Below are 25792 nucleotides of genomic sequence, written 5' to 3'. Positions count from 1 at the left end.
TCACTTTTAGTAGAGTAGGAATTTGGAAATCTAAGTTTTGCAAATTCTTCCATTCCAAAATATGCTTTCATTTCAATCCTTTTGAAAGCAGCCATAACAAAAATGGTTTGAGTCAGTTGAAATGTTGTTTTGGTAACACAGAGATATTTTCCTTTAACTTTTTTATTACATCAGATAATACTCATTTTGAAATGAAAAATCGTTTAAAATGAAACATTCCTTTCTCTTTGTTTTCCAAATTCTTCTGAACCATTTTTTTCTGTAAACATAAATGAGCCAACTAGATATAGGCAAATATGAAGTCAGATTTTAATGAAACTTCACATTCTGACACAAAAATGGGGCTTTGGTACAAGAAAAAGAACATCCCTTTTACTTAGCATGAGGAAACCTTGTTTTCTTTGTGTCCTTGGAAGGACAGAAGCAAGTAAAGCCTACTATGACTCTGGGGCATCTGTACAAGTTTGTGGACTTGAGTACTGAAGAAGCTTGAAATTAAATTCTCTACCCTTAGAAGAATTATTTTACTTACTTAGCTGACAATGTCATTTAAAAAACCCCACACATTTTTCTTGACAGTTTTAGCCTTAAGCATATGTACATGCAAACATATAATAGATGCTCTGGTTATTGTCACCTACTTCTAATTTTCATCGCAGGACTGTGTATCTATGCTTCTTTGGCTTCTTTGCTCCTTTGCTTCTTGTTTTTTGTACCATCTCTGTTTATGCACAGCAGCAATCTGTTCTTCTAATCACTGTCCTTATGCATACTAGTAATACAAAGTGAATGCCTTTTACTTCCAGTATGCCTTTGCGTGTACTTATAATTTGGGTGATTATTGTTTCAGCTGTTTGGCTCCATTGATATGTCACTGAATAAAAGGCTGTTCTTACACCTACCAGCTTTGATGAAGTTTCTCCTGAACTCCAGCATAGCTTTTTAAATAGCTATACCTATCTATCTTTCACTTAAAATGCAGGAAAAGAGTGTTGCATTAAAGAAACAAAGAGGCCACTGTGTCGGACAGGTTGGTTGTAAAAATATTTTTAAATTATTTCAGTGAAGATACCTCCTTAATCTGATTTTCTTCAAGCTAAATAAATATTTTTTAAGGTTACATCTACTCTGACTAAACCATTTTGCACGTCTCCTATAGACACATGTATTAAGAAGCTTGACATGCTTATTCTGCATGATTGTGCAGTGTGGCACGACGTATCCTGGGCACTTATGTGACTTTCATTCCCTACCTGTCTCTGGCATTCTTTTCTACCTGGGAAAAAGAATGTAAACAAGCTAGCCTCTGTGGACTCATTTTTTTCAGAGACTGAAAGGTATTTCTCTTGCCAAGTGGTTTCTCCGCCACTCCTGTTGTTGTCTGCAGGAAGCCCTATAAAGGAACACTTTGCTTATGGCAATCAAATGCACAGTGCCAAACTTTCCTTAGCAAAATGACAACTAAGAGTATGCATCCCATACGGTAATTCATACTTGGTTACTATCCTGACTCTTGGCAGGTTTATCCGCTACGCATTGTAGAAAAAAAATACATCAGCTAGAACTTAGTTTTTGTTGTGATAACGTTAATCTGGAGGTTTAGAACCATGCCTGCATTGCACGTACAGCAATGATGTGGTGACAGGGAGAAAGCCAGGTATGTTGAATTTTTACCAAGACTAGTACAACCCGGCTTTGCAGTTCCCTGAAACTACATTAACTCTAACACAAATTCACTGGACTGTAGTTACATTTTGCTAGTTATGGCTGTACTAGTAATTTAACAGTCCTAGAATTTGTTCTCTGGTGTGGAGGCCAACTTGCACAGTCTAGCTAATCCGTGCTCTTATCATTCAAAATGAAATGGTTATACTAAAACTGACTGTTGTGAATGGTTTGATTCCCAAACTGGGCAATTTTTTTTTGGATAGTGCTAGGTAGACTGACAAAATGTGTGTTGAAACTTGCCCTAGCAATCAAGAAAATCCATTTCTGGCACCTGGGTCTGGGTCCTAGCAGTGTTTAATTTGTCACTATAGACATAATCTCAGAGTCTACCTGAGCTCTTTGCTCTTCAATCTATACTGACACATTAGAACAATTGCAGCCTGGCAATTAGCATTCCCAAGTCAGCCAGGTGTCTTTCTGCATCACAAATTTAGTGATACAACTGTTTCAGCAGAGTTCTGCCTGTAGTGTGTTAGTTGCTGTATATGTGTGACAATTAATAGTCTCTGTATTAACACAAAATTGAAATGGAATTCAAAACAAGAAGTAGGGAAGAGAGAAATGGAAGGACTAATAAGGCAAGAGAGGAAAACAGTACTGTAAGAAACATGCCATGTTTTAGCTGAGATTTCTTGTAGAATAATTTTCAGACAATCAGTATTAACAAGGTGCTACCTGCCTAGCTGCTATTAGATAGCAATTTTTGTCATGGCAATAATAAACAGCTTCAGATCAGTGGGCTGTTTTTTTTTTCTATGAGGTTCTACAGAAGCATTTTCTCATGCACAAGATGCAGAAATTAGGTTTGGGCATAAATATAAGGCAATGTTGGAGGGAGCAGCTGTTGACAGAGGAAGGCAAAAACTCACCTTCTAAGCCAATGGCAGGTAGGTTGCATAAGATTACAGTGAGAAAGACTTCAACACAGTTCTGGTAGAATATTAGGGAAAAAAGAAAGAGGATATACTACTTTACTGATAGATGCTGACCTTTTTACAGGTGTCTTTATATATAATGATAACTTTCTCATAAATCAGCAAAGACTGGGATGCACAGTTAATGTAAACTGGCACTCCATTGAACTGATCCAAAGCTGGTGCACAGAGTTAGCCCTTCCCCTCTTAGCTAGACTTCTGATATATTTTAGGAACCTTGCCAAGCTCATGACAGGCTCAGTACAGGAGTAGCTCTTACAGGTGTCCCTGTGATCCTTTAGCCCATGAATTTTTGAGCACACTTTCTGAAACTAAGAAAAAAGACTCACATATAAGATGTCCCACAAATTTTATATGGGGAAAATGAGACTTGCCAAGCTTCTTTCTTCTTTCCTCTCAGCAGCAATGAACACCAACGTTCAGCGAGTTCCTAATGCACCTGCCTCAGTGACATGTCCTTCCTTTCTTGGGTTTCTTTGTGCCTCTGTATCTTGCCTTTTTTGCTCCATATGGCAGGTCAAACTTCCTTGGCTAACCCATGGGCTTCCAGTCAGTCTTATCCAAGGCACTAGGCTTATTAGGAGACACATTTCAAGCAAGAATTAGATCAACTGTATATAATTAGAGAAACTACTGAACCTCTCCTTAGCAAGTCAAACAATTGAAAGGAAGATTCACTGGTATTTTAGTGAGATGCACAGCAGACTTTCATAAGAGGCTGCAAACTCCTGACTTATTAAGACAAAGCCTGAAAGAGGCTGGGAAGTGGAATTCCCAGGTATTTTCCCAGTAAATTCTTCAGCAGATGTACAGATTATATTTTGACACAATCTGAACCATAAGACTTGGAAGTAAACTTAGCATTGCTGTGTAAAAAATGAAATCCTTTTATGTTCATCTAATATTTCATTGTGATATATGGATAATGAGTGTTATGGATAAAAATAGTTTTACAAATTATTATTACAGCTCTAGAGGTTTTTGTGCCTACACTTCTTTGGCATTGACATTGATGGCAAAGCAGAGGGAAGAAAACCGATAAGAAATTACATGAATGATATGAGATAAAGGTATATAAAGAAATATTCAGAGAGACATAAAAGATCTGATTCTGGTCTAAAAGCTTGGGTTTTAACCATTCAGTTAATGATCCAGGTAACAGTTTTAGTTATTTACTCCATAAACTGTCATTCATTGCAGACAGGATTTATCCTCTAGACATTCAAAATGAGTCTTCTATGCCTAAATCATCTGACAAGTCTTGGATACCTTTATTAGGAAAGATGAATTCCACCATTAAGTTTCTTTTCTACACTAACACCACAATTTTTTATGTTATACTATTAATATAATTAATATCATGATTATATTTTAAAAGTTTCAGATTTTTTGAACTCTCATTGATTGAAGCTTCTCAACATGTTCACAAACATAAGATCAAGAAATTTTAGAGCATTAGTTCTATTTTAATAAGTAATTTAGGTATTTGAGAGTGCCAAGTGGCAATTGGACTTCTTTATCTGTGTGCATATGTTGTGAAGTCTGTACTGTTATCATGACTTTTTAAAAATCTTATTAATTTAGCAAATCCAAAGAATTTAAAAAAGGAAAAAGAAAAGCATAAGAAAGTTGTAGAAAAAGTCTTCCTACTTTAAAAAAATCAAGTCTTTAAACAAAACAAAATGAAATAAATTATAGAAAGAACTTGTCATTTTCCCTGATGGATAACAACAGCAACATTTTTTAGCAGTCAGTATCTCAGGGTTCTATGCACCAGTTCCTACAAATGCAGACTCTGAGGTATCTAAGATAGCTAAGTAATGTAAGTAGCTGAGTGAGAGTAGAAGAAAAAAAAACAACAACAAGCAAATCTATTTGGCTTTGTTTCAGAAGGAATGAATTTTTCTTGGATGGCTCATTCCAGAAGCTGAAATAGTTGAACTACAACATGTTAGCAATGATCGTAGTTCTAGTGTCTTTTCTGCATTTTATTATAAATTCTTTTTGGGAAAGGAAAAGTTTTGTGTATTTTTAAAAGTCAAAACATGGCTTTAAATATTCATATTTTCTGAAAGAAAGCATATTGCTTTTCTATTGAGTCATGCTATGGGAATAGAACCCAGACCATGCTGCTGGGATTCCTGCAAGAACTTTCAGTTGCTTGTGCATATTGTATAATCTGAGAATCAAGGGACTCAGCTGCAGTTAATTTTCATTTGCTGTTTGTATATAAATGCTTTTAGTACTTAAACTAAATTCAGATCAATTAAACTAATGTTGTTTGACATAATATTCCGTGTTCCAAAATCAATATCCCTTCATTTGACAGACTTATTCTTGAATTCAGGATGTTTATTATTCTTAAAGCTTACCTATAGACCTGGTTTTTGTCTTTGATGATGTAAAACAGTTCTTCCTTATGTACCATGAGCCAGAGTATAATGGGGTTCAAATTTCTCTGGTAAATATCTTTAATTGTAAGATGATGTCTGTTAACCTCTTACCATAGTGCTAACTTCCTATCTTTTCCCTTTGTCTTTGCTATTTTGTCTTTGAGACCATATTCTCCCAAAGAAGATACATTTTTTAATAGTACTTTGCTACTGAAGACATCTTTTTCTGAGATTAAGGTATTTGATGATGAAAGGTCCTCCACCAGATTTTGGAGGGTGAAGTCTTCCAATTTCATTTCAATCAACAGATTCCATAAAGGTCTGTGGCCCAAAAATCTTTCTCCAAACTGGGTTTGATAATGTTTATGCAACTGTCTAGAGAGGAAGAAGAAAGGGGAACTATAGGTAAGGGTTAACTCTTTCAGTGTTTGTTGACTATACTTCAGGGGGATGCACAATGCTGGCCCCCTGCATTTCATGGTGATCCAGAGTTGAAGTGAGTCACGGAGTCATGGCAATACTTGCTTCCTACTCCTTGTTTCATAAGCCCATTCATACCTAAGGAAAGCTGTTGTGGGGAAATACTGTACTGCCAATGCTGGGACTTTCTTGTCCTCCCACAACAAAAAGCATGACTCACAATTTGACCCTCAATTGTATATTTCTTCAGCTATACCCATACTAATGGCCGCAAGAACTTGCCTGAGCGATGGCTGGTTAAGGATTGAATGGAGTCCTTAGGATTTGGTCCATCAGGAGTATTTTTCTTGAGCTTTTGTTCTGGGAAGACAGAGCAGGGCTCATGCCCTTCAGATCCTCTTTACCCTCCCACTGCGGTACTTATAAATCTTGTGATTTTGTTTTGTCTGGCCCTTGTCCAAAACCAGACCTGTTGAATGAAAGGCAGCTTTGGGATCATTTATCAATGTAACAGTGGGAATAGTGGGTTGAACAGTAGTTTTGTGCTGTTACCAAGTGAAACCACCATGAACAGTTACCTAATTGGAATAATACGGCACATGTTCCCATAATTGCTCTCCTTTGATAACTTTACTTAGGTCATGTTTTCTCAGTTAATTATCATTAGAAAAATACCTAATGAAGGTAACAAGGACTAAGAGTTGCAAAAAAATGGGTATAGGCTGCAGCGTGGCTTATTTTCAGACACAAATATTTTCTTTACATTAATGGTAATAGAAATGATATAACTTGGCATCAACTGCAAATATAATCAACAGCTATGGTTCCCAGGTATTTATTATGACTGAAGGTCAGAGTGGAAGAGGGGTTATTAATGAAACTTAAGCCAAACTGTCTCAGTTATGCTGCTGGAGGGCAGAGTCCTGACCTCGTCCTCCTCTGCAGCTGCCCAGACCTCCAGACACAGACGAGAAATGAAATCCTACAGCTTCAGGTAGATCCTCCCAGCCACTCAAGCCTTGCTCCCATTTGAGAACAAAATGAATGAAATGGGTATTACTCCATCCTTAGAACAAGAATGAAGGCAGCACGGCTGCTGATAAATTACATCATACTTCTGGGAGAGATGTGACAGAATATTACAGTTCTAGACAACTGCTCCAGAAAAAAAACTTCTCACCCTTCCACACTCTGTTCTGTTCTGCAGAGAACAGTTTAGGTCTTCTGACAGGGAAATTTCTCAGTAAGTATTTCCACTGTTTTTCTTGAGTAAAACCCTATAATTTAATCTACATGTTCTTTAAATATGTATCTTAACCTGAGAGATACGCTGATAAACTTATTAGGGTGTATTAGCCTGGTATCTATCTCACCTTATCTCAGGTGCCTAATAGTTAGAGGTCTAAGTCTGACCTCGTGACCTCAGACTCACTTTATAGTTAGAAGAAAAAATGGGCATTCCCAGATTGCAATCCATCTTATTTGAGCTAAGTACACAAGACAGGTCAGATGAATTGTGGCCTGGATTTGCTTCCACGGAGTATAACAGGAAGCCAGGGTAACTAGCAGAGGTTTAAATGCTGAACTTTCAGATGTCTACATTAAGGTAGATGAATTGCACCCTGAAGTTATGCGCACTAATAAATTAAACAGTAGAAGGGAACATGCCCTTCCACTTTGCTGCCTACAATGCAAACAAGTTCGGATGGTACCTGGCTGGTTTTGACCCAGGCGAGCTAAACGAGTTCTGGAGTGAGCTGCGGCAGACACTGTTGTTAACAGGCAGTTCGGATGTGGCTGCTCAGTGTCTGAGGGCACAAGCACTCAATAAAATGGATTCAGGCCGTAGCTGGTTAGCCGCAGTGCCAGAGAGCGGCTGTGAGCGCATTTAATTTTCTAGTATGGACATAGTCTTAGCAGCTACAGGAAACATTTCATATCAAACCCATTTTAAAGCTACAGAAGTCAAGTCATGCTTTCCTACAGATTTCAGTGGAAGCAGTCTCTAGACAGGTATACGGATAGAAATCCATTCCTCCAACCTCCAAGGGCCTCCAGAAACCAACAGCAATCTCTTTCCAGAAAGTATGAAACACTAATCTTACTGATAGAAACTAACAAAGATGTGAGCAACTGTGTGACAACATGTAGCCAAAACATTGTGTTTTAAGACTATGATTCTGTTCCCACTGACTTCAAAGCTACAGGATCAGGCCTGAAAAGTTTCTGAGACTTTTTGCTGGAATGATAATGGCCAGAAGTAGAGTTATTTTTATTCTTTATGAGAAACACTGAATAAGAGACCATGCTTACTTTTCACTGGAAATTCTGAAACAACCAGTTCACTTCAGGGGAAAAAAAAAGAAGCCCTCTGCACTGAATTATTTTTTTTCCACTATGGTCATGAACACTTTCAAAGAAGCCTGAGTCAGGACAGCCAATGTAGGGTAAAGCCAAGCTACTAAAACATCTTTCCTTTCCTTAGACATTTGGGGCCTGTATTCTCTTTGTATATTTTGTCACTGGGAAATAAACCAGCTGTGTTCTTGAAATCCCTTTTTCTCTTTCTTGTTAGGTCAATTTGCTTTTATGTATTGTGTTTGGCTCTGCTAATATCTGTGAGGGAACCTGTGCTTTGATTAATAGCATTTTGCCTTTTTTTGTTGTTGTTTTAAAATTGCTTATTGTCAGGTTGGTTTTCATTAACCAAGCTAGTAACTAGAATCAATTACACTAACTAAATAAAGCAGAGTGTAAAACTGTGGAAAGGTGAAGATAACAATAAGAACTAAAGCCTATCACACACAAAGTTCTCCAGCAGAAATAGCTAAAACCAACCTATGCCACCATTAGGTTTTGCTTGTAAATTATATGAAAAGCCAATATACAATTCTGAGTTGCAACACTCCTCATAGAATCCTGGAATTATTTGTGTGGGAAGGGACTTCTAGAGGCTTCTAGTACAACCTCCTGATAAAAGCAGGGTCAGCTATGGGGTCAGACCACGTCTTTATCCAGTCGGGTCTTGACAGCTTCCAAGGACAGAGATTGCACTACCTCTATTAGCAGCCTGGTCCACTGCTTCACTGTCTTCATGGGGAAAAGGTATTTCATTATATCCCGTCTGAGCTGCTCCTGCTCCAATTTATCTTTGTTGTTCATCCTCCTACCATGTGCTACTGTGAAAAGCTTGGCTCTGTCATCTCTCAATGCCCTTGATTCAGAGTATCAGCCAGTCTCCCTATTTTGGTGTCATCCACACACTTAATGAGACTGCACTGCAACACCTCCTCCAGGTCACCAGTAAAAATACTAAACAAGACAGGCACTGTGACGGATCCCTGCAGTATTCTACTAGTTACCGGCCTCCAGATGGAGTATGACCCATTAACCACTATCCTCTGAGCCCAACCATCAAATCAGGTTTTACCCATCTAGTTGTTCACTGGTCTAGAACATAGCGTCCTAGCTTGAATGCTAGGCAGACAGTGCTAAAAACCCAGCTAAAATGCAGGTAAATTATATCCACTGCTCTCATCTCATCCACAAATCTAATTACTTTACACAGAAGACAGTCAGGTTGTCAGGCATGAATTATTCTTGGTAAACCTGTGTTGATTGTTCCTAATTACCTTCTCCTTTATATGCCCAGAAATGTCTCCCAAGAGGACTTGCTTGACGATTTTCCTAGGGACCAAAATGAGGGTCACCAGTTTGTAGTTCCTTGGATCATCCTTCTGGGCTTTTCTTAAAAAATATGCACAAAATTTACTTTTCTCTAGTCCTTGGGGTCCTCCCCTTGCCTCCATGTCCTTTCAGAGATGGTAGAGAGTAGTCTTGCTATGACATTGGCTGGTACAGACATTGGTGGTATAGACAGACCCTATATGGTCCCAAGGACTCACATGGGTTGAGTTCTCTCACGCAGTCCCTGACTTGATCCTCATCCACTGCTTGTACCTCTCTGAGAACTTTCTGTAATCACAGAAGCCTGGGACACCCTCTTGGTGAAGACTGAGGTAAAGAAGGTATTGAGTACCTCAGACTTATCCATGTCTGCTGTCACTAAGCCACCTGCCCCATTCAGCAACAGTTCCTTATTTTCTTCATTCAGGCTTTTACTACTAAAATAACATTAGATGTTCTGCTGATTTTGATGTCCCTTGCAAGGTTCAACTCTAAGTAAGCTTTGGCTTACCTGACACCATCACTGCATATCTGGGCAACACTTTGAAATTTTTCCTTGTAGCATGTCCCTGCTTCCATGTTACCTAACCAGAAGACGTCAGGCAGATTAATGTTTCCCATTAGAACTGGGGTTTGTGATTTAGAGACTTGATTTACTTAGAAATTATGGAATTTCAAACAACAAGCTCTGATGGAAAGGTTTTGCCAAGAAATTTCATTTCTGAAGCCACAACTAACAGGGATATTTAACTATGGTGCTAATAGCTATGAAGATTACTTATTTATCCTGACATTTTTTGATGGAGCTGAAACCACATCAGGTACAGGAATTTTTCAAGATAATTATGAGTCATTTTTATTGCAGAGGACTCAGGAATGTTTTATATTTTATTGATGGTCCATAAAACAGTTCTTAAATGTCCACAGTTTTTGTTGGAACAAATGATAGGATTTTGTTCAGATCCATTGCTGAGGACCAGACTGCAGTACTCACTATCACAGTGAATAGTACCTTCTCAAATAGTCTTGTTTCATCTAAGTCAACATGACTCTCCAAAAAATAGCGTATAACTCAATATGAGTAAAATTGTCAAAATAGTTAAAAACAAGGCATATATTTCCCCTTCTTTCAATAGAAGGAAGAAAATTATGACAGACACAAGTGGGACATGTTTTGCAGAGAAATCTGGCTCAGCAGCATGATGGTCCTTTTCTCCACACACCAACACAAATGCTCTGCATTTAATCAACATGTGAATCCTGACATACTTTTTAAGAATGTGAAAACACTGTATCCCATCTGAGTCCAAACTTGGGTTATTGAAGGTCTATCTAAAAATTAGAAATTATTTGAAACAAACTGTTCTGGTTTCTAAGATAACATCCTTTCCCTGCTTGCCAGAAACAGATAATAATATGACATTTAAAATTTAATCAAATGTACTTATGCTACCTTTTTTTTTCCTTTGGGAAATCTCACAACAGAAATATGGATACAGCCTCTCTGCAAATTCAGGCTACTATCATTGTACCTGTTATAACAGGGACTTATTTAGATGCTTCTACTATAATCAAAGTAGCAAGAGATTTATAACAAAATTCATGAAAGCTCTAAAGTGCCATTTAAATGTTGCCTATCCCCAGTGTTATCCATGTTCTAAGCTTCCAGCATTAAATTCCCTGGTTATCTTATTACTTTTAGGTATGCTTGTAAGCATGCCCAGATGGGTTTAAGTCCTAATAAACACTTAATTGTTGCTTATGCTATTTGGAGATTTATAGTTCAAGTATTCTCTTGCACAAAAGAAGAATTTTTTGCCTGCTTTTTACCAGTTAGTCCTATGATTCCCTGCAGGATTAAATCTGATTTTGATCTGGGTGCTTTCTAGCACTTTCTTTGATGAAGCCACAGTACTGTACAAGTATATTACCCAGTAGGCAGTATGGATCCAACCATTCTGCTCCTGAAGTAAGAGAGTTTAGTTGTGTGGACACAAGTCATGCCATGTCATGCCTCAAGGCCAAAGCAGAGTTTGTGGCAGAACTTATTCACTAGTATGAACATAGTTTCTTTCTTTGGCCAAGCAAATATTCATTTATTCCTTGACAGATGGAACTGCCTTAACTGCCACACCTCATAGTTATCTGTAGGTAATAACAGAGCAATATTTTAGGAGACAAGAGACCTGAATCCAGAGTTTTTATACAAAATGAAAGCGTCAAAACAAGAAAAGAAAAATTCCCTCCCCACATAGCCTCTAATCTGGTTCATACAGTGCTGGGAGGAGGCAAATATACATTAAGTCTGCCCAGGCAAAAATAAATGTGGACATCATTCTTTGACAGCTAGGTGAAATCTAGGCACCACTACTCCCAGAATTGTTTTGTGAGACAGAGCTTGCTAAACTGTCAGACCCCAAGACATATTTTGTGTCTCTGAATTCCAGATGACAGTCATGTCCTTCTCTCCCACTTCCTGAGCTAGATGACCTCCTGCCCAGTAGGCTGAATTTTATGACTGCTGTTCTTATGTGTTTAACACTCCCATTTTGTCATGTAGTGGAGTCCTTGTGCCCAGTGCAGGGTTGTGCTGTCTACAGCTGATCATGGGTAGTATGACACATAGTTAGCAGCAGGGAAGCATTCCCAAAGAATTATTTTAGCGCCCAGGGAGGCAGTAGAAAAAAGGGGAATAATCAGACCAGCAAAATTAGTAAGTGGTCTAGTAAGACGCTAAGCCTTTCTGTTTAATTCAGTCTTTGTGAATCCCTCCTGCTTCTTTTGTGAATCTAGTCATTCAAACAGGAAAAACTAAACTTGGAACAAACACATCAAAATTTCTAGAGATTGATAGATTGTCTCTTTTCTTACATAACCTTTCATCTCACAACCTTTTGGCCAAGCCAGACTTGTGCACATTTTGGAAAACTCCCTCTCCAGTCCTTTTCTACTGTCCATAAAGGGAGAGTTTATGGCAATACTATTTTCTGGCTCATCCACTCTGTTATTGAGACACTGGACAGGCCAAATTCCTGATCCAAAGGGAGACAAAATGACACATTCTGAAACAGTCATTCCCCACCTGTGTATCAACAAAAATGACTCTGGCTTGTAGTGTATAGAAAATACACTTAAGTATACTCTGTCAGTCCATCTTTGTTCAGGAAACCAGTTAACAATATGCTTAAATGACTGGGGATTCTTTTCTAAAAAGAGACTTTTTGGTATTTTGTCTTTAATGGTTTTTTAAAAATAATTTCAGTCTTATCATAAAGTACAGCTGTTATATCAATAGAACACACTTTTCACAAGGAACAACATCCAAGCTGAACCCATCTATATCTATTTTGAGAAAATATATAGCTTTTTTTTAAGTCAGCAAGGACCTTTCTTGTTTTCATCCTTTCTAAATTTGCTTGTAAGTATATTAACATTAAACTTCTCATGTACACTAGAAAAATATCTGCCTTGTTTGCAGTACTTAGCATTAACACCAAGGTGAAGGACATACAAAAGATTGACACCATAGTTCTAAATATGATGTCAAAATTGGTTACCGTACGTAATTTCCAGGCACTAAAGGGACTCCATCAGGTCAAATTAGGTCCCATATTTTGTTTTGATAAAGAAAAGCCTTTAAAACTCTTAAAAATGAAACATTTTCATGATTATTTGGTTCAACGTTCCAATGGGAACTTTTTCCTTTTTTTTTCTTTTTTTTTTTTTTAAACAAGCATCGACCTACAGTATTCATAATGCAAACATTACACTGTTGGGCTAATTACTTCTGGCCTGTGAGAACCAAAAAGCTCTGAACTGAGTTTAAAGAGATTGTAAAGCTTTACACAAGACTGGTTTTGCTGTCAGAGTTAAAAAAAAAAAAGGTAAATAAAAAATATAAAAGGTAAGGCAAGGATATTCTTACATATAAAAGAAAAATGAAAAGAAATTTGTTAAAGCCTGTTTAGAGAAAGATGGATATATTCTTTTGTTTTTGTAATGGCAAGTGATCTGTATTGAAGAATAGTCAATCCAATAAAGAAAATGCAAACACTATGTTTATGTTACAATAATAATCTGCTTAAATATAGTATTTTTTTTCCTAGAGAACAAAGCTAAAGGAAATGATCTCAGGGTTATAATAGATTCCAAACTAAATGTAAGTCAACATATTACAGTTGCAAAGTGTAAAATATCACACATGCAAACAGGTTGTGAAATCTTCACACATGGAGCTTTTTAGTAAGCATTTAATAACATTTGTTCTGCTTTATTCTTGAGGATTTTATGGAAATATGTTCTCTTTAAAGTGATTACAAAAAAAAAAAGATTTGAAGCTGCTATACATCTGCCTGAAAGCCTGAATGTTCTCAGAAAAAGATTAACCTTTACGTCCATTTTTTTTGCATGGAAACTTAAAGAACAAAGAAAACTATGTAGTTGAAACATGAAACTTATGAACTTAGATAAGAGTGGGTTATTTTTACTTGAGACAGCGACATATAGGGCATTGCAAATGGTGGTAAGTATCCATGGTGATCAGATAATTAGTATCCCTGTTCTTGAACTGACTACCACTGTTTGTTTCTGGTCTCATCTCTGTTTTAGATCTGCTGGGTGACCTTAGATTTGGTCATCTTTACCTTTCTAATCTTAATTGTAAAATGGGAATGATATTAAGTTTGTTCATACAATTCTTTATGTCAACTGATGGAATTAAGGAGATATTATTACATAACATTTATTAGTATTTATTAGTATTCATTAGTATTTTACAGGGGCCCAAGACTCAGAAATCCTAGGATCATTTACTAAATGTAGCAGATTATTTCCTTTGTGACTGGAAAAACCATAAAAACCTTGGTGCTTCTTGTTTTATCTAAAATATTGAGACAATCTTCCTTTACCCTCTTCATTTTATTGATTTAGATTATAAGCTCTTTTATGAAAGTATTTTTCCTAACTACATGTTTATACATTACTTAAGAGCCACTGTAAATATATACATACAGAAATTTTTTATGTGGACTAGATGAGGTCAGATTCCTCACAGATGTTCTTTCCAAACTTTTGTGCTTTTTCCTCATGTGGCCCTCACCCTTGGGCTAGCATTAATCTTCCCCTCATCTCCTTCAGTTGAACAACATTTCAGTTCCCAAACTAACTTCTCTAAAACTGCCTATGCATTTTTGGGCCTCTTGCTGTCTTCAAATAACCTGTAAATATAACTGCTTTACCTCTAGCATTTGTCCATCTCAACTCTCTTCTACTTTGCCTTTTTTATGACTTGTGATTGCTTTGCTCTAGCAAGACTGAGAGATTTCCAGGCATGCTCTGAGATAGAAAAGTCTCTCCAAGGTAAGAAGTACAAGCTGATTGTAGTATCAGTATAAGTGTGTTTATAACAGAGGCAAAATAATTCAAATTCCACTACACTGGAAAAGCATCCTAGTCTGTAGTTCATAGAAGCAGGCTCTTTTTTGTTTGCTGTCTTCTAACCAGATCATTTTAGACTTGTGTCACCAAGACGTCCAACTTCAATGAGAAGACTAAAGGGGATTCCTCTCTTTCTGTCTATCCCATTTGTATTGTCTATAGTTTGATGATCAGGGTAGGAGTATCCTTGAAGAGATGCTATAATTTTTTATATATATTCTTCAAAAAGAAAGGCAGCAAGATCACAGTTATCATCCTTTGTTTTGCTTTAGCAAACTAGAATAATGGAAAAGCAATTATTTTATAAAACAAAATACATTTTCATTTCAATAAGTGGAGGCATCTACCACTTTGAACTACTCTGGTAGCAAAGCAACTAATATGGTTACTCTGGCAGTAAACCAGAAAGAAAAGGTCAGATTGTACCTCAGAGGTCTGAAGAAAAATGCACTGATACCTTGATTGCTTTTAATAAGAGACAAGGAGGAGCAAATTCTCTTTTATTAATCTTTTAACAATGCTGTCTTTGAATTCTCAGATATTTGGGCTTCATGGGCTTACACCAGTCTGACTTTAAGTCCCCAGTTTAAAAATGAAAAACAAAATCCCCTTAAACAGGCCTAGAATTTATCCAGGGATCCAGGGGCTGTTTATTTCTTTTAGATGACATAAACCCACATTTTTTACTTATAGCATATTTACTGGTTCCAATCAGTCCAAAAATGGAGGGAAATGATTGCCAAGAAGACACTGAATTCCCCAAATTATTTAGTGAAAGGGTCATTTATATTTTTGCCCCTACCTCCATGTATAGGACAGTGCATAGCATCTCTCAGGAGCAGACTAGAAAACAGTAAGTCTTTGCCTTTGGGTTCCCACCTCTCCAGAGAATCAGTGATTTACCCGATATTAACCTCTCAATTCTCCCATGTCCCACTGCATGAGTTACTCCCTGGCAGCCAGTCGTATGGCTGTGCCACACACATTTTTCAGGTTGTACAACCCAGCCAAGTGTTGCACTCAGGAAAGGAGTATCCCCAGACAAGTGTGGTGGAATTGAGAACCAGGAATTTGAATGCCTAAATTTAAATTAGAAAGAGTTTCATCTTAAATTAGACACCTATACTTGATCAGGGCTGTACCGTGGAATGTTATGATGAGCTAGACTGTTTTGACCAGAGATTCTCACTAGGTGGTATGAAGAGCTGCAGCTTCTGTTCTCCAGAGCCCTGTGCTTCATTTGCTACCAAGTCTACTGATGAAAGACTGGCCAATTAGCTCAGTCTGGTACACAGCATCCCCTGAGGGGCTGGCCGACTGTCTTTTGTGCTTGGAAGTGGACAAGCTATGGATATCATGTGAGGACTACACTGAACAAGTCCAGCTTGAAACTTGTGGCTACATAAATACCAATAAATTAAACAAAGCCAAGACATGGCTTTGAATACTGGTACTTCATTACATGCGCCTCCACATGGCCTTTGCCTACTAACATGCTCATTTAGTACAAGAAAGACATGGACCTGTTGGAGCAGATCCAGAGGAGGGCCACAGGCCATGGAGTTGATCAGGGGGCTGGAGCACCTCTCCTATGAGGAAAGGCTGAGAGAGTTGGGGTTGTTCAGCCTAGAGAAGAGAAGGGTCCAGGGAGACCTTATTGCTGCCTTTCAATACTTAACGGGAGCTTGTAAGAAAGATGGAGACAAACTTATTAGTAGAGCCTGTTGTGATAGGACATGGGGTAATGGCTTCAAACCAAAAGAGGGTCCATTCAGACTAGATATAAGGCAGAAATTTTTTATGATGAGGGTGGTGAAACACTGAAACGGGTTGCCCAGAGAGGTGATCGATGCCCCATCCCTGGAAACATTCAAGATCAGATTGGACAGGGCTCTGAACAACCTGGTCTAGTTGAAGATGTCCCTGCTCATCGCAGGGGGGTTGGACTAGATGACCTTTAAAGGCCTTTCCAACCCAAACCATTCTATGGTTCTATGATTCCAGGAACTCGTTCCCAATACAGTGTCTAGGCTCAGTCACCTATGGTAGCTAAAAAGAGAATTTAGGTAGATGGACACAACAGAGACTTTCAGTATCATGTCCAGAGGATGGACCATATACATTGCCAGCATATATGTAACTTGTGAGACCTGCCAGCAGCTGTGATGTACAAAGTTTAGGTTTGTTTGAGCCCTGTTCCTAAGCAGCTTCATTAAACCTGAATTCCTCTTTCTCATGCTGTCCATGGTATCAGTAGCCAATATGAAGCAATAAAAATACACTCTAACCCTCCCTAGTCCCCTGTGTGTATACAGGTCAGGCTACAATCTGCTTTTGGTTAAGTTAAATGCAATCTAAACCTTAAGTAGAAGGGAAAGAAACACCTTGACCTTTTTTTGTTTTGGGGTTTTTTTTTGGTATAAAGCAGACACCAATATTGGTTTAAAACCAATGGGGATACAGGTTTTTTATAGACTAGCAATACTTCAGGAACCTGTCCTAAAAACCACAAAATCTGTTGTCCTGACCGTGCTGGAACCCTTGAGTTCCTATGTGTATACTATGTATTTTACTCACTGTTAAACTGCACGGGACATCACGTTACTCAGGTAACAGTTCAGACTTAAACCGGCCTTATTTGCTATCCTTAAGTCATTAAACACTCTCACTCTCTTTGTTCCTTCTCTACCTATTTTTCCAGAGCTTTGTGGTAAATTTCTGGAAGAGCTCAATGGGATTTCTAGAAGACCAGGGGTTTTGAGCTTTGAATCAGGGTTTTAGTGGAACTGATTTTGCCGTTTCAGACTCTCAAATAAAAGAATGCTGATACAGACTCAATCCAAAGTATTACAGGTGCATGTTCAAAGCGTTATGGGATCACTTACAATAGCAGCAGCATTTTAGCCTTTGTGATGTATTTAAAGCAAGATTTATATGTAGGGGTAAAACTTTTAAAACTTGCCGTTAATAAAAGTCACTACCTCTAACAGAAACCCTGATGTTTAATAGACAATAGTTACTCTCACAAGTGACAGGACCCCTCTCCAGATATCAAGCTCCTACTGCAGCCCCACATTGACTTGATTTTAAGGAGCGTTTGCATGTGTAGTAAAATCAGAACTTTAAAAGGAGAAATCCTCTGTAAACATAATCTTTTCTGTATTTAATTTAGATCAATATATGTATTAACATTGCAGCAATGTCTGTTTGAAGAAAGACAAACAGAAACTTTAGTTTCACATAGGTCACAGCAGTCATACTTCAGGGAAAAATAAAAAGGTTCCTGACATTTGCAAAGTGTTTTTCTATATATTTATTTGTTTGTTTAGGCTGCTTAGTTAGTGGGAATATGACACTTTTGCTGCAGCTCCCTGCCTTGGTGGGTTTCTGTTATCATCTGAAGCGCTTATATTCACACAAAGCATTCTGTAAATGGCAATTTGTCATCAATTGAGGAGGATTAAAGAGGGATCAGTTACAAGACAGTCTGCTGCTTACATTTACTCTATCTACATCAACACTTCTTCCTACCTTAGTGAAATCACAGCCTAGTGCATGAGTAATTTGTGTATCTGTAACAAGTTTACCTGATAGTAAGAGCTGATTGAATACAAACCACAGGCTGGAACCTTTTGTCTTGGTATTTGCCCTTTTCTTGTTGTCACGAATCACCCATTGATTTCAAGAGCACAAACATTTCTCAATGGTGAGAGCTAATCTCTCTTTCATGCTTGTTTACACACTCTGTTCAGTCCAAGAAGCCAGTTGCACTTTTCACCTGGGTCTACAAGTAGTCATGCAAACAAATGTCCCAAACCTGAGCAACGGCCTTTTGTGTCCACCCTTGTTTGTTTAACTCACGCTTCTGTTCACTGTTCCTAACTTTGTTACGTATTCATTTTAGAGCTAAGACCCTGAGATCAAAGGGTCTGAAGGTACACAGTGAAAACACTAGTGAGCAAAGGGCTGGACTGACCTTTGTGCACATCCTTTAGTTTCAGATCTGGGTCTGCTGATACTCAAATCTTGTGTGTGCATATATGTATGTGTGTATATGTATGTGTGTATACCTGTGTACTCATATGTACACATAGAGTAAACAGTGAGTATAGTATAGTAGAATATTTACAGAGACATTACACATCGCTATAAAGAAAAAGATGCAGAAACATTACTTACCATGAAGAAGAATTAAGCACGTTCTTACTTTAAATCCAAGATTTCTTCAATGGGACAGGGGTTGTATGTTTTCTTCAAATACTTAAGATAGCAAGGATAGCTGGAAAAAATAACCTTGTTTTGATGTATCTGTTAATTGAGCTGCTCGAATACATATTATTTTCTTCTTGTTCTGGTTAAAAGTTCATAAATCCTTTGTTCCATGATGTGCACATAAGTAATGTTCTTGGAAGGGCCAAGATAATGTGAAAATAGTGATGGACAGTAGTAAGACCCAAATGACCATGGGTGACTTTTACGGAGTGATAAGCACTCTGGCCCAGGTTGAGCAAAGCATTTAAGTGAGGCACATATCTGTTGAAGTCATTATCTGCAGAGCAATTGGTAACAACACAATTTCACACAGCAAAACAGTTTTTATTCAACTGAGTCACTGTTCTGGTTTCTTGTGCTTTATCCTTTGATGAACAGTATGGAAGGAAAATTAGCTACAATGTATAACCCTAATACTGTTTAACTCCAATTTACATCTGCAGTTAAATTTCCAAATAATCCACTTATTCCAAGAAATAGTAATGTTTCTAGCGTTTTTAAAGACTATTTCTTAAAGACTGCTAAATATAATACACTTAGAAGCCACAATGTTGATTCAGGCAAGAGGTCTGTTCATAGCTACGCTGCTCTTTTACTTCAGAAGAATGAACCCATAATGGGGCCTCAATGCAGAGTCCATGTGAACATCAGTTTGCACCAAACTCCCCAGTTACGCTGACATCGGCTCTCTGATAGACATTGGAGTTACACATCTTCATAGCCCACCCTTCCAGGGCCCAACACAACTGTTTGTCTGCTCCATCTGGTACCACAGAATTCCCCAGTGTATCTAAATATGAGACTACCTAGTTCACAGTATTATCTACCTGTACTTCATAGCAAAAGAAAGAGGGAGAGGGACAAGAAAAGTTCTACCAGGGCCTGAATCAACTAAAGACTATTTTCTATGTGTACCTGGCAGATCACATAGGACAAGGTGATCTTAACTACTGTCCCAGGAACTCAGACTCCTTAGTTCCTACAAGGAAAGACGGCCTTTTTGGCTTGACTTCTAAGCCAGCATGCATCATTGCCCTGACAATTGCCTTCATCTCACTTGCATGTGGCTGAAGGCTTTGATATTTTTTTTTTTTGGAAGGAGCTCATAGGCCTGGTCCAACATTAAGAGAGTTCACAGGTTCTAGGAGCACAGAACGAACTATTGGTAATAGTTGTTAATATGTTGGTAATACAAGCATGTCTATGTTTGTATGACAGTTTTTGGAAATTTTGCATATAAAGCCTTTTTCCCCAGGCACAAAGTCAGCAGATGACATGTAGTTCACCTCCACATTTTATCCCCAGAGAGAACAAAACTATGTTAATGCTGCCACAACACTTTTTCTCTCCTCTGGTGAGAGGTAAACCATAGCACGATCCCAAGGAAGGGCATTACCAAGACTCAGTAACTATCAGCTCTCCAGAAGGCATGTAAGACACATGAGTCTCTGTCACCTTAGAGAAAGGGCATTTATCAAGAGGTCAGCTTCAACTCTGAGTTTAAGACTCCATAAAGCCAGGCAATATGAGGAGACTTGAAAGGGTCTCTTGAGCAGCCATAGCTGGAGGGAAATGGGACTTAGCAGTGACATACTATGCAAGGAGCTAAAAAGCACTTATGCTTGCATAGCCCATTCTGTGTGAGGTGGTTTTCCATCACCACAGCAGATGCTTGGAAGATCACCCCAAGGTGTCCACAGCTTTTCAGTCTTTCTCACAATTTCAAATGTAAAGATACCAGTAAAAATGCAGGTAGCTACTGATGGGCTAAATCTTTGACAGTGGTATGATGTGTGGTTTCTTCCTGACTCAAACCCATTTCCACTAGGCTAATTTCTACCTTTGTGCTTTTGTTTTCTTGCATAATGAATCCATTGTGTGTTCAGAATTAACATGTCTGCCTGGGCTGGGATCAGGGGCCTAGTATGTCTGAACACACACTGGACATAGCTAGTTACAGGAGCTGGTAAGAGAGTCAATGGCTTAGGTTACATGCACGTGTTTGGGGTTGGCATCAAACTGGATTGCTGTTACCCTGAACTTTGGTATGCCTTGCTGCTAGACAGATTTGGCTTGTCTGACAAGTTGGTCTTGGCACTCATCCTCCAATACGAGAAAAGAGACCCCTAGTCAGGGCAGCTCAACGTTTGAGAAAGCCTGAGAAGTGCTGGGAAGAAAGGGAAAGATGTGCTTGGCTTCATGGGCCTTTTCCCACTTGTCAGTGAGGGACTGACATCTTCTAAGGGGCCAAATTTGATACTTAGTCCTTAATAGTAAGAGATTGATATGGGATTTCTGTGCAGTATGGAGAAGCCCTCCTCTTCAGGGCATTTTCTTGCTAGTGTATTAACATGGAGACACTAACAAACGGGAGAGCATTGTGTGCTGCCTCTGCCACACAGCTTTTGAAGAGATGTCCGGCACTGGAACATGCTCACAGCTGTGTTGCATTTCAGGTTGCTCCATGTTGTAAGGCACCGGGGTTTAAGTTTTCCTGGTGGCTTCAAAGGGTGCGCTGAAAGTCTTCGTGACACCTGGGGCTTGTTAGGGTTTTCCTTCGGGCGTTCCAGATGGAGCACTTCAGGGGTACTTTGGTGTATGCTCTGAGGCCAAGACTAGTGTGTCTACAACAGCAATTTACTTCAGGTCAGGAACACGCTTCTGAAGCTAATCATCCAGTTAACCCCTCCAGCTGCTTCTTGGATTACATCATGGAGTGGTCTTGTATCACAGGAAATCAATACTTTTTGGGTCAACATAAACCAAAGGGTGCTCTTTGGCATTGCACCTAACATGCAGCAAGTGATAATGAGCTAAAATTTACAGGACAAAAACAGAGCTCATTCAAAACCAAGTTCCTGAGAAGTGTATAATGGCCTTATTGCATCCTCAACACTAATGGCTTAATAGATGTGGTCCCATCAATCCTTCCTAGTGTAAACATAGCTTGTGTAGACAGTTGGGAAATTGAACTTGAGGGTGCTGCTGGAGGCATTTTGTAATGGCCAATATTTCAGAAGACAGTGTAAGAAATCATCATTTGAGCCTCCCCACATATAGGGAAATGTTTCTTTATACTCTCACTAAAAATAACTATTGTTGCAATTATCAAACTTTTTTTTTGTGGTGCTTGTTACTACAGCACCATAGTACTTCAGTAGGAACTTGGTGATCCCATTGTGCTAGGCAATGCACATGCAGTGAATAACAAGATTTAATCCTTTTAACTTCTAGTCTGAGTGTAAAGCTTTTGTTGATCTATGCCCTGAAGCATAAGAGTTTATTTTGTTTCCATACTTTATTTATACCAGTGACATTTGTGCTGTGTTATTGCGATGTATTGTTCAGAGTCCTTTCAGAGCATGTACTTTATGTTATGGCTTATTCATAATGCTCCTGCTTGAGTGATAACTTGTTTGAGTGTTAACATGACAAAGCATGCTCTGTCAATCTTGAGATCTCTACACCAGCTTTTGATGGCATGTCTAATTAAAAAAAACTAAAATACAAATGAATGTGATGCATGAGTTCACACCCTCTCTGTTGTTGTACCAAAGGCTGAAGGCCAAGAACCATCAATGCAAATAGGTGTAAATTTATACAACACAATCTTCATGCTGCAATGTCTTTTTGAGATGATAAATAATTATGAAATGCTAGTTTAAATGAAGAAAATCTCTGTGACACTCCAAGTTCCAAACCCACTGAGTTTTGCATGATTACTATCACAGATCTTGGAATCCAGGCTAACTTTCACGATCTTTCAATTATACATAAGTAGGGAGTCTCATAAATCCTGAGCCTTTCTGAAATCCTCCTATGTTCCAGCAACTGCTATCCGAATCCCACCTACTAAGTGATGATAGAACCGGGCTTCAAGTTCCTAGCAGCTACTTAGGTGTCTTGATTTCTATTACACATTTGTGTAGTTGACTCCTCCTTTTTACTCTTTAATCTGGCTATAAATTAGGTGATGTCTCTGCATGGTATCAACTAAAAAATTAGTGAAAGAGGAAGACCTGAGAAATACTGAGGTCTTTTACACAGAACAATCATGTGGGACCCAGGAGAATACTTCTATAATGTACTGACTGACTTTAGACAAGCCCCTTGACCACATGATCTCCTTTACTTATTTTACCCTCTTTCCTCTCATTCGCCCTCTTCCTTTTTCCTTTCTATCCATTATCGCTTTCCTCACTGTCAGCAGCGCATAGAATTCCACTGTTCACTGATTGATAATCTTTGCACCAAAGAAAGGTAATGCAAACTACAAATGGTAGCTCTTCCCATGTTTTAACCCTCACTGATTTTTTTCTCAATGAAAATCTCAGGTGTCTCAAGCACCAGATTTCTACCTCCCCCATGACAGATCCAAACAATTCCCCAAGCTTTTATGCAGGCCTGGCTTTGTGCTTTAGTCTTTTGGACTAATTGGGATTACTTCAGAGTATTTGATTAGGTTTAAAATGTAATCCACTTCCTACTGGTAGCTATGACCCATGGGTAATAATCTGATGTCTATAAAGATTCAAAGCATTTCAGAAGGAAAAAAGTAAGCCGTAACAAGGCTATCTGCATGCTTAGCTTATCAAGTATCTATTACTCCTCATATCAGGTTTTCTGGTACATCTGGTATTCTAGTACCTCTAAAAACTTCTGTCATTATCTGCTAAACAAATGCTGGGATCCTTTATCATAGGAATTGTGTTTTCTTAATGTTATAACCAGAAAGGAAGCCAGCTGAAGATGCTGATAACAGAAATGGATGCTTCTAGTTCTCTTGACCAGGAATGTTCTTCAGGAATGATGGCAACCTGGAAATTATTATTTTTATGCTCATGTCATTAACTTAATAAAAACATATGTACTTCTTCCTTCTTGAACTTGTGACCAGCATTTGCTGCTATGCTGTAGCCATGGATTCTTGCAGTTAGGGGACCCCTGTTTTTATAACCTGGCTGAAGATCCTTCCCTTAGAGCTTGGGAAATAATGTGAATACACCAATAAACGTTTTGGTTTTTAAAAGAAGGAACAAAACTTGAAATGCAAAGTATGATAATGATATGGTGTAATGGGAGTGCTCTTGTTGAATAATAACTTATCCCAAAGAAAGTAGCACTGAACTGAATGAGTCCTTATTATGGGTAACATTTTAGTCAGTGTGAGTTAAATCATTAGAACTAAGCCCAGAAAAAGCAAGAGAAGATTTTGATATATGCCCCAAACTACCTCATCTATTATTAAAAGTATAATGAGGAGACAGAAGAGAGACACAATAGAAATGTCTTTTATTATTATTATGTTTTGCTTATGTTATTCCATCTTAAATATTTTTCAGTGACATTGTTGGAGTTTTCTTTGGGAACTTTTAGACATGCTTGACCTATAATGTGCACACTATAAAATTAATTTAATGTTTTACTACATTTGCCTTTGAACATGGGTCCTCTTCATTTTTTATGGTTAAGTGAAATGTGGAATGTTAAATTCCAGAGTTGGCAGCCATGTGCTCTAGTAGTTATTCATTTCTACACCACAGATTTTGTTTCAAAGGCATCATTCCTGAGCTGGATTATATCCATTTTTCTGGGTGTTGCTCTACAAACTACCCCCCAAACATGAACAGACAGTCTTATCCTTCCTAATTTCTTAAGGGTACCAGAATCTGTAACTTAATACATGGAAAACTAATTTTGAGAATTTTATAAACCATCTATCTATAGATATGTATAAAGTCTTCCATTGTTCTTCTGAATATATGGATTTCCAATATTTTTCCCACAAAAAAAAAAATCCGAAACTTTTGTTTATGTTAATCCTGTAAAATTGTCCTGGAATTTTACCTGTCACTGAAGATAGAAAGAAGAAGGTTTTATTGACAGCAGAAAAAAAATAATCTAAACTAATTCTAAACTATAAGAATATTCAAAATCCTGTGTAGCAGTACAGACAGTAGTAGAGATGGAAGTTGTAGTAACCTGTGAGTAAAGCCTACCCTCAAAATCTAAAAGAAACATTTTTGTAAGAAAACTAGTCAATAAGCATCACATTGAGTCATGTATCACTGATTCCTATACAGTTAATAGGTGAAGTGGGGATTCCTGTTAAACAGTTTTCCCATAGTGGAAACCCCAACTAAGTTTCATGAGTGAAACAAAACCAGTCAATAAAGAACATCTAAAACCATAATTATTTTCTGTGGTACAATGGAAAATTACACGGGTTTCTAATGACTGACTGTAGAATCTTTATTAGTGCAGATTTTCATTCCAGTGAACTAATTCCAACCCATCTTTTTCCAGTGATTTCACTTAGCCATAATTAACTCACCTATTTCACACATGGAGGAGAAATTGAATAAGACAGAAGTCTTCAACATGCTAAGTAATGGATGCTGATGTCAAAGATTACATCATGCAATATAATAATTATAAAAAATTGTCTCATATAATGCAAGTAAATCATGGAGTGCAAGATGCTAAACATGTTGAAATTAATTTTGAGTAAGATCACCACACAAAACTTCAATCATTTAGGTCTGAACACCACCCCCCACCCCATAATGTCTCTTTGTAGACAACCAATTATGTAAAATGTTTAAGGTAAAAAATCATCTCAGTTATCTCTGCTTGCTACTAAACTGGCCTCTGGTGAGTGGTTTTGCTTCTCTCAAGTTTGCTCTGCATGGAAACCGGAGTAGGGAAGGAGATACGTGAGCACCCAGATCTTTCACAATGGAGTTGGGGCACAGCTGAGACACACACAGGCTTTTTTCTCGGATAACCTAGTTTGGGCAGAAATTTAGATGTCTATCAAAGGTTGAAATGATTGTGCTCCTAGAAGTTATCTATTTCTTTCTTTTGGCTATTATGAGCAAAGGATGACTAGCTTAGATTTAGACAGAAAACTCTTAGATG

Source organism: Haliaeetus albicilla, chromosome 18 (genome assembly GCF_947461875.1).
Source record: "Haliaeetus albicilla chromosome 18, bHalAlb1.1, whole genome shotgun sequence".
Lineage (NCBI taxonomy): Eukaryota > Metazoa > Chordata > Aves > Accipitriformes > Accipitridae > Haliaeetus > Haliaeetus albicilla.
Note: the sequence above shows the minus strand (reverse complement) of the source record.